The sequence below is a fragment of the Athene cunicularia genome (assembly GCF_003259725.1).
Source record: "Athene cunicularia isolate RWA chromosome 14 unlocalized genomic scaffold, athCun1 chr14_part1, whole genome shotgun sequence".
In the NCBI taxonomy this organism is placed as follows: domain Eukaryota; kingdom Metazoa; phylum Chordata; class Aves; order Strigiformes; family Strigidae; genus Athene; species Athene cunicularia.
The window spans coordinates 4,216,291-4,229,714 of NW_020799118.1; the positions used below are offsets into that span (position 1 = coordinate 4,216,291).

At 36.1% G+C, this 13,424-nt stretch overlaps 1 long non-coding RNA gene across 1 annotated transcript; it reads left to right on the top strand.

Moving 5' to 3' along the window:
• On the top strand, positions 1 to 12,674 carry LOC113485580. The gene is made up of 3 exons (XR_003399453.1): positions 1 to 82; positions 4,699 to 4,797; positions 5,373 to 12,674. It is a non-coding gene; the product is annotated as an uncharacterized LOC113485580 (long non-coding RNA).
• The last annotated feature ends 750 nt before the right edge of the window (positions 12,675 to 13,424 follow it).

The following is a 13,424-nucleotide window of genomic DNA, read 5'->3' on the forward strand; positions in this document are numbered from 1 at the left end:
CGCTCGGTCTCGGGAGCGGCAGCCTGGCCGCTGCCCTGCGGCGCGCGGCTTCTTCCCTTCCCGCGCACCGACACGACCCGAGGTATTCTTTGTCACTCGCCTGGGATAAGTATTCATGAAGCCGGGAGCTTGTTGTATCTTTTGACTCTTTATACTGGAACTCATGAAATGCGTTTTTGAAAGCTCTATTGCCATGTAATAAAACATGAGTAAGCGGGAGGTGTGAGGAACGTTGTTCTGTCATTGCTTTCTCAGCGGCTGATGGCACCAGTGGCAGGTGAGGACAGCACGGGCCTTTGTGCCAGGGAGCAGGTCCACCTCTGCTGGCGCACATACCCTGCCCAGGCAATCGCTGAGTTACAGAGACAACCTGGAATGCTCTCTCGAGCGTGAGGGGTTGAGGTTTTTTCCTCTCTTACAGTGGACATAATTGGTGTTCTAATAATACTCTTTCTTTCTTTCCAGTAGCATTAATGAGGGCAATGTCAGTAGTGCAGCTGACCAGTCTTGTACAGACGTCCCCGCAAATAATGTGATAAAAAAGAATTTGAGACACTGATGGGGCCTCTATGGTAGAACTGTATAAAGAAAAGCTTTACAGGTTTTAACAAATACAGTATACAAATTACACTGCCATTAATTGAGACTGAAAGGAATAGAGCCAATTAGTAGTTTCTCAGGTGAAGTTATACTGATGGAAGGCTCCCTGACCTGGTGAAGCGCACCTGTATTAAACATTGTTCCACTCTAATTACCGTGGAGGGACTGTAAGAATAAATTGTTGAAGTTCTGCCTTGAGGGTTTTCCCTGCTCCAAGGACAAATTACCTCCAGTTGATCTCAGTCATGTTGATTCTTGAGACTGAGTGTGACAATTTAATGGTAGTAGTCACATATTAAATCATTAATGATTAAGTGTATAGAATGAAATTTTAAAGTCCCATAGGACTCAATGTGAAATTGGGATTTTGCTTACTGCAGGAACTAAAGGGAGGTGAGAGAAACAAAAAGAGTAAAAAAAATCATGTGTAGAACAACAGTTATACCCATGGATCATAAACTATGAAATAAACCCTAAAAATGGCGAGAAGGCTTATCCAGTTCCAAATTACAGTAGTTTGAACGCTGAACAGCTTAAGAAGGCAAGCATTATGATCATTCTTATCCAGAACAACAAACCATTACTGAGGTAAGATCTTTTGGCTTATAGTACCACAATGAAAATATTAATCCTAACTGTTAATCCTTTTGATTTATAAGTATTACATAAATGATGTTGCTGATTTTTCTAAGCCTGCTGTTAGAATTGGCTACATACTGTTCACCTTTGGACAATGGCTTGTTGAGAATTCCACTGGTGGGTTGGCTACTTTGGGAATGTTTCAGCTCCAATACAGACTGAAGAAGTGAGCTTGAAAATTGCATCAAGTGAAAGTAAATTACTAAAAATGTCTATACAAATACCCTACCTATCAAACACTTAGAAAACAAAGTAAATTTTGTGTTAGAATTAAGAGGTTATTGAACAAACTGTTCAGGTGTTATAACAAGTTGTACCCCGTAAAGGAGCTTTCAAAGCACAGCAGTGTATAGCTAGGCATGGTGTTAAAGTGGGAGCTGTAGAGTTGTGGTTTCAGTGACAGGTACAAGGTGTGCAAATAACTTGAGAACATGGCAAGATAAGTAATGTAAATGTCTGACCAAGTAAGCTTTTGTGTAAGTAATATATTTACCTTTCATATGAATTAAATTGGAAGAGGGTAACAAGTAATTATTTTCCTTCCTTGTTTAAATGAATTACATGATATAATAACTACTTGGAGGGGAAAAGAGTAGTAGTTAAACCATCCTGAACTAACATCATGAGTTAACTGATAACTAATCCCGTTACATAAAATCATTACCTCTTAATTTGAAAATATTACTTGTGGAAGCCTACATAAACTTAACATTATTTTTTTGACAATTTCAACTGCTGACCTTGTTATACTGAGATGAAAAATGAAGCTTCATTACTGTTGCATGTGAGAGAGTTTAACGTATTCTTTAAAGGGAATTTGGAAACACCGTACTTCTGTATCAAGGACGTTACCCTGTACACTGGTAGAACGTGAATAAAGAGCTAGAAAATCTTTCGGTTGCTGTCTTGGAGAATTACCCTTCTGCCATCTTAAAAGCAGTTTTAAGACGATAAATGTTTCATCACTGTTTGCACTGATGATTTTGAACAAACTAACCAGGTTAATTATTTGACACTACAAGCAAAAACTTAATGTACTAGATTAAACTAGAAGTTACAGAGCTTTTCCACGCTTTGGAGAATAATAGGTTCTGTGATAAACTTAGACACTGTGGTAGAATTGTTAAGAAGCGTATGTTTTAGTTGATTTTATAAGACTGACCAAGAACCTCATTGAAGTTGAATTAAAGGAATTCTATATGCCAAGCTTCAAGCTGAAAAATAGACTGAATAATCTGTTGTAGGACAGGCTGGTACAATTACACATATCACTACATATAAAGTATTTTAGTTTCAGATATGTTTATTTTAAAATCCCAAAGAAGTTTTGTCATCTTTATTTGTGATTTTGCTATCATAGTCTAAATTTTAAATTTAGAATGCCATATATTTAGGAGAATCTCCTTTAAAAATTATTCCTATAAAATCATGAAAGATACAGTCTGAACAACAGTTGTTACCTGTGTTCCATTATTTGCAGGATGTTTTGAAAAACAAGCCTGATGAAACACATTCCTTTTTCATTACTTTTACTTTAAATCCAAACTAGCTATTGCAACTTTTTTTGTTTGGAATCAGAAATGTGAATTTCTCAAGTCATGGCGGAATATTTGGCAGCAGAAGTGGTGATGCATCTTCTCCATCACAAATACCTGTCATGTTCTACACCTCTGTTGCCCCCTTTCTTTTTTCTTTCTTGACTAAGGCTAACCTAAGGGAAGATAAAAGGCTGGCATGAGCAGTCTTTTTCCCTATTAAGTAAATTAAGCATGGATAATTCCCTCTAAAAAAGATTAAAATCCTGTAAGACTGTCACTGTTACTAAGTAATAGCTATGCTTTTCATCTTGATGTTTTTTACCTTTCTATCATGTATGTCTATAAGCTTCAGGTGAAGGACAACAGTTGTGATTTTACAATGATTTTCTCTTCCTGACTGAAATTCCTTAGGGTCATAGAGTTTTTAACCCATTAGTTATTGAAGGAAGTGCTTAAAGTGAAGAACTGAGTCCTGCATTCCGAGGACACCTAAACTGCACTCCAAGATTCAGTCACTGAAATATGCCCTTGTTGCTCTGCCACTGGTTCATCGCATCTTCCAAGCTCGCTATCTTTATGTCTGGTTTCAGATTTGGCCAAGCTACAGCCTGAAAAACATGCAATTGTAGATTTTTTTAAAAATAGTATTTAAGAGAGAAGAAAATTAAGATTCTATCCTTTCCACTGCTTTACTCTAGAAGTAGATGTGTTCCTTGTTAAATTATGATAGAATCTTAAGATTTATGGTTTAAGATTTATGATTGAGGGATTTAAAAAAAAAAAAATCCCTCGTGAATCCCCTTGTTTACGTAAAGTGATATTTTGAGCTAAGGAAGAGTTGGCAGTTACAGGAAATGGAAATTAAGGCTTTCATGCAGCTGTCTTTTTCAAAAACATGGCCAGCTTTTTGAACATTTTTTTTCCACAGTAGCTTATAAAACAAAACAAGCAAAGGGACTTCTCCTGAAATGTGAACAATTTTTTCATGAGGAAACAAAACCAAACCAGTCTGATTTTTACAATTCAAATGTTATAAAGTAAATTGCCTTCGAACCCATATTTATTATGTGCTTACTGATCAGGAGGCTCACATAGCTGTGAATGATGTAATAGTTTTAGATGAAGACAAGTAAGTTTTCTCAGTGTATTCGTTTATCTGAAGCATCTGAAGTCCTTATCATGCAACGCATTCTGATGTTAGGATTACAGTTCACTAGAATTTTGGACATAAATAAGTAATTTATGTGTAGAGATAACTCCAGAAATGTAATCTCTTAACACTGTTTTGCTTTTGCTGTTTTGAGAGTCCTTGATTCTTTCCCGGACCCAGAATTCTATCATGTATACATATGTATGATGACATTGCTCTCTTAAACAGTGGTTATGGAATATATGATTATTCCAACTCCACATGTATTTTGGGGAAGGAAATAAAATATATCTCCCTGAATAACTGGAACAAGAAATTTCAAAAAATGTATTTTTTTTAACATCTGTAAAGACAGTCAGTTTTGGTCAGACATGAATATGTTACAGCTACTACCAAAGGAAATAACAACAAAGAATATGTACATATTTTCTATGAATACTTCAGCAAGATAGAGCTTCATCTAAAGCAAGAGCATGAAATATAGAACTCTGTTGAAGGCACACTCAGGAGTATTGACCTGCATTAAGCAGATTGAAACAGTTAAGCCATATTATATTTTTGAGAAGAGAAACCTGTGGAATTAAAGTGAACTAAATTAGGCTATGAACAATTCCATTAATCAAAATAATGCCCTCTAAATAATCATGTACAGATTAAATGTAGTTTAATGTAATCCATTCTAAAAGTCAGTTTGCTGTTGGTTGGTTTTTCTGGGGTGTCCACGCTGTTGTTCTGTTTTCTGCTACTGCTTGACACCACTCTTTCGCTTAGGATACCCAGAGATGAGTGAGCAGTGCTCTGACCAAAATAGGAAGACCTATTGCACATTTTTGTAGCTGGCCAGTTTATGAAGGAGGACTCCCACGAAAGGTATTGCCAACATTAAGTTTTGTTTTGGCTTTTTTGTTGGTAGTGATGGTTTCTTAATATCTCCATGATAAAACATTGAGTATTGTATGCAAGTTATACTCTCTGTGGTATTTTACCTGTTCTGTCGTGTGGATACCTTGCTGTTAAAAACCTTAACTGAAGACATTACTGAAACAGCAAAAGGTTTTCCTTTTTAAATGATGATTAAAGGTACATTGGCATTTCCAGCATTTACTGGTCAAATTGTGGGCTTGACCCCTGAAAAGAAGATTAACTGGGTTTTTTTAACAGCAGCTACATCAGACTATACTTTTTTTTGAAAGCCATGCAACAACAGAATATCCTATACTAGACAACACGTATCTCTGTATAAATAAATTTTTGTTGGTTTTTTACTTTTTTGTTTATTCTTTGTTAAACATCTATATATTATTATTATCCAATTACCCTTAGACTTGAGCTAAAGAGTATAACAGTATCTTCCTACACAAATGGCATGTTGCACAGCTGTGTTTGTGACTTGGTACTCTTAACAACCATGTCTCAGCTGTAGTTCATTTACTTTTTGCATGCAGTGGTAATGCCCTAGCATAGAAGTGATTTCTGCTATCACTAAGAAATTGATGGTGATGGAGGTGCAGCAGACTATTTGGAGAACAGCTACAAAGGCAAGTTAAACTAACTTTTATGATACAAGCCTGATGTTAGCTATGAAGATTTTTTTTCCCTTAGGAAACTACTTAGCATTTTTTAAATTAATTTAAGATTTCTTGCTTGTTAAAACATTGTTGAAGATTGTTTAAGACAATGAAACACCTATGGAGTTTTGCCTCAGAGTTAGTGTAGGAATCCATCAGTCAGATACTTTGCATAAAAATTAAGTATTAGTTTACAATAGAGAGCATCTTGGGTTTGTTTCAATGTTTCAATTGTAATCCACAGCAAAAATTGAAAGTTAGTAAACAGTCATTCCGTAATGCTTCACCGGAACTTCTAGATTATTTTACTAAATCTGAGATTAATTTTGCCTTCCGCAGTAGGGGAGTCCTGACCCAGTAGACCAGCAGAGGGCATGAGTCCCCCTCGTGCCCTTCCTGGGGTTCTGACCAGGCCCACCCTTTGTAGGAGCTGAATCCTAGTGGGTAGCTGCAAGTTTGTCTGACCTGAATCCACAAAAAGTAGGAAGATAATTCTTTTAGGTTGAAAGGTTCAAAATTAGACAGGACTCCTTGAATTAGAAAAAAATCAAGCAATTTCAGTGCAATATTTTAGCCATGTGTTAAGGGAGGCTAGTTGAAAGTTCTTAATGCCAGCCACCATCATGAGCATTAGCTTCAGGCCTCTGAATAGCCTCAGAGGATAATCAGGAGTAAAATACTTTGCACTGTGATGAAGTTATGGGTAACTGATGTAATGAGGATGTGAACAGAAAAGGTAACCATTTTTCAAATGGATCACCTGTTAGAGATCTTCTGTTAGCCAGGAAAAAAAAAAAGGGGGGGCGGGGGGTGAATGCCAGACTCTGCTTTTAACCTTCTCTTAAGAGTAATAAGGGTTGTAATTGGCAGTTGGGAGATGGATCTAGGGTTTTTTTCTCCAGCTAGCTTTACTCCATAAGGTGTCAGAGTTACTGAGAGCTCTCAGTATGTTTGGAAACAAATCAAAATGCACCACCTTGCTTTGGCAGGGGGAAGAAAAAGGGGAAAAAATAGAGACATGCTTGTTAGGCTGTCAGTGTTATTACAGTTTAGACTGTCCTTGATGTCACACACGTTTAAATGGGAAGAGTGGTAAAGCTGGAACCATATGAAGCTATACCTGACTGTGCCTCTAGAGCAACTACCCAAACCCACTCTTCAAGCACACTGCCTCAAAAATGCAGCAGCTAATTTTTTAATCATTACAATCAGGGTGCCTAGCTAAGGTATCCTTCTGAAGTGTTAGTTGTCCAAAGTAGGTAAAAATATGCAAATAAAACTTGTTGCTGTACTAGAAAATTCAAGATTTGTTTGCAGAGCCACACAGAGAGCTTTGAAAATGTGACTGGAAAATGAAATGGAAGATGTAGATTTATAACAATCAGACTAGAAATAGTGAGTAAATAAATGAGAGACTGACAGAAATAAAAGTTCTGCTGTGTAAGATCTCAGTAGATTAAGTTCAGTTTTCCAGCTTAATGAGCCTTGACACTGCATACCCTCGAGATCTGTAAATCTTTTAAGGTGATTTACCATTTTCTTAAGGGAGTCACACTTGCAAAGTTTCTTATGATCAGACAAATGTATCTGTCTGGACATAAAGGCTATATTTCAATAGGAATCATACGTACATTACCTTAATTCTTGATTTAATATATGATCTATTCCAGCTGATTATAGGTAATTTTGGCCAAGGTAATAAGCAGTCAGTTGTTCAGATAGTTCTGTGGGCAGTTGTCACAGCACCTCACTTCCTGTCCAGTGAGCTAAGAACACTTTCCAAGAGTGCAGAATATATCTTGAAAAATGAGATACTGACTTATATATATCAAGATACTTTAGGGATTCAAGGAAAGCAGATTGTGAAGGTATTAGTTTGTCAGCTCTCTTCTTTCCGAGAAGCTTTTAATTTTAATTTTATTAACATTATGTTAGTCTTTACAATTTCCCTGAAGAAAAGAATACCCTTTAGAAGTAATGATTTTCTTATTATTTATTGTGGTTAAGAAGGTTTAAATGTAGCAATCTGTGCCCACTTAACGTATTGGGTTATTTTATTCTATTCCATTTTTCTCTATACTGTTGTTTAACTCATTTGAATGTTATAAACAGGTACTGGAGATTGAGGAAAATTACATCTATTTTCCGACCTGTTTGCTAATATAATATTTACATCACTTGTAACTAGCTAACCCATTGTCATGACCTTCAGCTGTTTACATCAGGTCTTAATTTTATCATTTTCTCGTCTGTAACTATGGCTGCACTGATTAATTTAACAATGCAAGGTGTGTCTGATTACTTCCTTTGGAAGACGGAGAATGTCACTGCGTCCACTGTAAGCCTGAATCTCAGGAAGTGTATTAATCAATGTATAATGCTTGTTGTAGCTGTACTTCAGAGCTGTGCACTTTTGTTAGATTCAATATCTTGATTTTTCCCCTCAGTAGTCCTGTCCTTCTTTGCTTGGCTTTATATTTAGAGGTTAACAACAACAGATACGCAGAGCTAGAGCTTTCTAGTGTAACTGAAAAGATGAAATATGGATAAAGTGAACTGATGCCTTTTCCATCACAGGTTATATATGAGATTTAAATCTGCCCATAAGGATGGGGGAGGGGAAAACAGTGGTTTATAATCCAACTCAGTTAAAGAGCAGTGCTTTAGCAAGTAACACGGGTGGAACTTGAAGAATACCTCTCTACACAGCGAGAGCTCCTTACCAGAATAGCAAAAATCCAACTTTATTTTTATTAGCTTTCCCAAGATCTAGAAGGTTTCAATCTGTTAGTAACATAAAAGCCAAATTAGTGTGACTTTTAGGGCGTACAGTTCATAAGAGTTGTCCAAGAGAGGCCCAGGAGCAAGGCGTATGCTGACTCAGCTGTCTTTGCACATAGTCATGTCTGCTTTAGCAAGTAGATTAGTCCAGAAGCAGCCCAGCAGCAGAGCAGAAGTTATGAGAATGTCAGATGCCCAGCACCAATGCACATTTCAGGAGTTTCACGTTCACCTGATGCAATGTATGATTCTTTAAAGAAAAGACTTTCTTAGGGTGTCTGTGGCAGCATTCATAGGATCATAGAATGGTTTGGGTTGGAAGGGACGTTAAAGATTGTCTAGTTCCACCCCCCCTGCCACAGGCAGGGACCCTTTCCACTAGATCAGATTGCTCAAAGCCCCGTCCAAAGTATTCTCATGCTTTTCTGTTCTACTTGTATGATTTCCTTAAAATGCTGATTCTTCTAGTTTGACAAACAATAGTTAAAATACTGTTTAAAAATACTTCGCTTTTGATAGAATCTCAGTTATGAAGTATTCAGTATTTTTTTTTCACATTGCATCCTTCTGTCCAGCATCTTGGTATTCAAGCCGGCATGACTCTAATATTATAAAATCTCAGGGGTTTAATTGATTTACCACTAAAGTTGCTATGTAAACAACACAATCATTGGAAGTAAGTGATTCCACAGGGAATTATTCTGAAGAAATTAATATCTGGAAAAATAAGGTTAACACATTTTCTTTTTATCTGAAAGACCAGTACACATACTGCTCAAGAATTCTGGGAAGCAAGCGTGAACTGCTTTGTGCTACTGCTGCCTCATTTAATGCTGACATGACTGCAGCTGTGAGCTGTATTGTAAGCATCTAGGTATATACAAATTACTCCTATAAACGGATGCAATTTCAGAAGTGGTAAGAGTTCCATGACAGTGGACTAACACAATACACTTAGCTTCACAGAGTTCTAATTCTGAAGTATGGAAGAGAATCCAGATGAGCAGGCAGTTTACAAATAATGGCACTGATGGAGCAGCAAGACCTTTCACAACAATCTTAGCCCATATGGGTATTACAAGGCAGGATAGAGGATACATGAAGTAATGGAGGAATGTTTTTAGGAAACAGTTGTAATAGAATTGCACTGCCATTACCATAGAAGTTGGCACGACAGAGTCCTCCAGTTTCTTGTACCTTTGCGCTAATCAACTTTTCACTTTCTCATTTAATCTGCTTTATAAATCCATTTTTGTTTTTGTAGCCACTTGTGCTTCTACTAAATTCGAGTTTTGAGCTTGTATGCTATAAGACTCAAACCAACCTCATATGGTTGGGTTTTTAACTTGAATGTTGTACTCTAAAATGTGGCACCCCACCCATTGGCTGTATACAAAAGAAGGTTTTAAATTAACAGGAGAGTTAACATTCTTCCAAACCTCAGTCTGGAGAATGTATAATTATTCTAAGTCATTGTTAGAAGCTATTTTAAAAGGAAATGTTGCCTGCCTTCTGAGGTTTTTCTACATACATATACTTGGGCATGTCAGCCTTTCTTTAAAACTACAGCATTATTATTCTTGGTAGAATAAGCAGCAGTAGCACACTTCAAAGTACAGAAAGTAAGACAAGCAGCTAGGCTCCTCCAAGTTTATATTTCTACCTTGCCACTGACATTGTATAGAGCTTCAGTTATCCTGGGTCTCATTATTTAAATCTGTAAAATTGAGCTTTCAGTTTTTAAACCTATGCAGCTGTTGCAGTGATTATTTTTTTACATAAAAATGTACTTTCTTCGGTAAACTGCTGAATCTCAGGTATTAGATAGTTTTATACATTTTTCTTTGTTACCTTTTAGAGACTGTAGGAATGTACTGGTTTAACTGAGGACAGAACCTGTCCTGTAGTGAATATTGATTATATTTTATTTATATTTTCTCAAGAGTGAAGCTTCTCTGGCTGTCAGTTGAAACATTTCAGTATTGAACTTACTGCCATTCTTTCCTATTCTCAAAGGGTCTCCCAAATCATTACCTCTAAAAAATATTTTAATCAATAACCCACTTTTTTCTTGCCGAGAAAAAAAAGGTTGTCTTAATTAAATTTTATTTTTACTATAAAAATATAACCCACTTGAAATATGTATGGTCCCGTCTTATAGTAAGTCAATCAGTTTTAAATAAACCCTCCCCTAACTAGGCTGTCTGATCTTTACTTCTGGTGCCTACTCTTGATTCAACTTTTTTCCAGCCACAGGCCCCTTACAAGACGTCCTTCTGTTAACAGAACAGGAAGTTCCTTATCTTATAAAATTGTGTGACTCCAAATTTAATTATATGCTTTAAGTGGATAGAAAATATGGCTTGCTCAAAGAGAAATTACCTGGGCTGGTACAAGAAATTTCAGGGCCTACGCCATACAAGTCAGATGAGATGATGTGACCTTCAACTCTTTGAATAAATGACAAGTGTCTTAAGCTTAAGAAGAAAAGACGATGGGCAGAAGCCAAAAGAAAGTGATGAAAAACAAAATTCAAAGACCCAAAAAAATCATAAGCAGCAGCCTACCAGTAAGCAGTTACACCTGTTTCAATAGTGAACCCTCTCTAAAGGATTGTGCTGCTCAGTGTTCTCACATAGGTTCCTAAGTCCAGTATTTCAAGTAAAATTGGGACTGCTGCAGCTCCTCCTCTTCCTTCAACTTGCAGTCATAATGATCATAAAAGGAGCCACCTAATTCCAGTCCTTCCAGTTATGGGGTAATCAGCTAATTATGCAGACTACAGAAAACTGAAGGGGGATGCAATATATGTGCTACAGTACAAAATATTTCTTTCTTTATGTGAAAAAAGGTGATTGCTTGGTGCTTATATTATTTAGTGTTTTCTTTCTGTGCAAAGGAAGATGCATTCCCTTTCCTAGGATCAGGGATGAAGTCATTACAGAGAATTAACTACTTTGCTTTACATTTTAATTCTACTTCATTGCATGCATATGCAAAACACATTTGCACACATACATAGGCAAACTATTTATTATTTCAGCAAAAAATAATAAATGAAAAATACTACTTGATTGGAGGTGAAGAAAATGAACCTTCAGCATCATCTCAACTCACACTTATCCTTGAACATCCATGCATTTGAAAGAGTGATGTTAAAGTAGTGATTTTTGGTTTTTTAGAGAAATACTATACAGTTATTTACTTTGATGGCTGTCAGAAAGAACAAAATCTAAACAAAACAATCAGTATAGTATTTTACAGAATAAAGATTAATTAGAATTGCTTATGTAATTAAGTTTGGGTATGCCTCCCCTTGACCCTCCATTCTAAATAAGACTTGGACACAAGCAAAGATTATCTGTTCCTGGCAAATCCTTCCTAGGGATTACATGGCACATAAACTTATAAGGGTTTATCTTTTCTTCTGTCTGAGAAAGGAAATAACTAGAGCAGTATTAAAACATTAATGTGGCATGAAAGAATTCCAAACAGAATTAAGAAGTTAAAAGGTTACGATTCTCACAGGAATATCAAATCACCATTAAGTTAAAGTTTGCAGATCTTATGTGCAGACCACACATAAAATTCAGAATACTCCATCTATGCAGTACTGTTTTGTTCTGTGAAGTAAGAATGTCATGTATGCATAAGCTATTTATTTTTAAAGATAATCTGAATACGGACAGCATAAAATTTTGTATGCAGCACCATGCTATTCCTATTTTTTGGGATGCTATAGTCACAAAACAAAGCTAGGCAAAATTCCTACCATTCAATATAATTTAAACTAAAATATGGTAAAGTAACTCTGAGACAATTAGAATACGCTATGTTTTATACTATAAGAAGGTAAAAATGTATTTAGTACTTGCCATTTGAAAAATTTTCATGATCACTGTAAAATGGCTATTTGGGAATATGTCTGTTATTTCTGCAACCTTTAAAAGGCTAATCAGTGAAAGCTACAACCTAAATTTGAAACTAAGAAGTTACCAAAGGCGGCCTTAGAGGAATGAACTGCTTTGTTACTAGGCACCATTTGACTGCTAGTTCTTGAGATCATCTATGACTTGATGCTATATATATTTTCGGATAAGTGCTTTAAAGAATTTAAATCCGTTGAGCAAGAATTCACACCTCTAACAGTTGAAGAGAAAACTATTCTTTTTAAAGCTTTACTATGACTGATTCCCAGCTCCTGTTTTTTTCTTGCTGTCCTGTACATCCTGATGCCAATTAGCAAGGCTAATTACACACAGAGTGGCAAGCTCCCTTATTCTGTATATTAAATGCAAAAAGAATGGTGGTTCCATCACTACTAGTACAAAAGAGGTAGTTCATGGCATTTGAAATAATTGATTTTAAGATGGCATCTCATATGCAGTTAAAGCTTTTTCTCCTTTATACATAGAAACAAGATTCTTCATACATCTTATTTCAAGCCCGTCTTTGTGTTTAGGATGGTTATGAACTTTATTAGTTACAGGACCTGTAGAGTTTTTCTTGCTGGCTCTCTATGGAATTCAGTAAATACAGTATCACCACTAGGAATTTGTCTTATCTGAAAGCAAGGAAGCAATTTATTTATTTGGATCAGGTCATCTTGTATTAAAATAAAACAAACAAACAAAAAAAACCAACCAAGGGTTAAGACTGCCAAGTCTATTGATTTCCGTTTTCAATTTGTACAATGGAAATTATGCAACATTTCTCTATGTCTTCCCTGAGTACTGTCATATTTACAGGGCACTGGGATTTCAGCAGCTACCTTCAAACTCAACTGTTTTCTTTGCTTTTTCTGACAATGAGTCTACAAGTCTTCTGCTCATAAGTATCCTGAACATGTCTTCCCATGTCCATAACTGATCACTTCTAAGGAAATATAAACCCCATAGAATCATAAACTCTTTCTTAGTTTTAGGAAAAAGTATTCCTAAGCCAGTAATTGATACTGCAAAGAAGCATAAGCTTAAGTCTTTATAATGACAGGATATATAAATTGTTCTAAATTGTTTATATTATATAGTACCCATGCATTTGCTGCCTTCCAAATGCAGTGGAAAATAGGCCTATGTTGAAAACTTAATAATATGTTTGTCACGACAGCCCAGATTTGAGAATGCATTTAAACTCTCACCTTCTCTT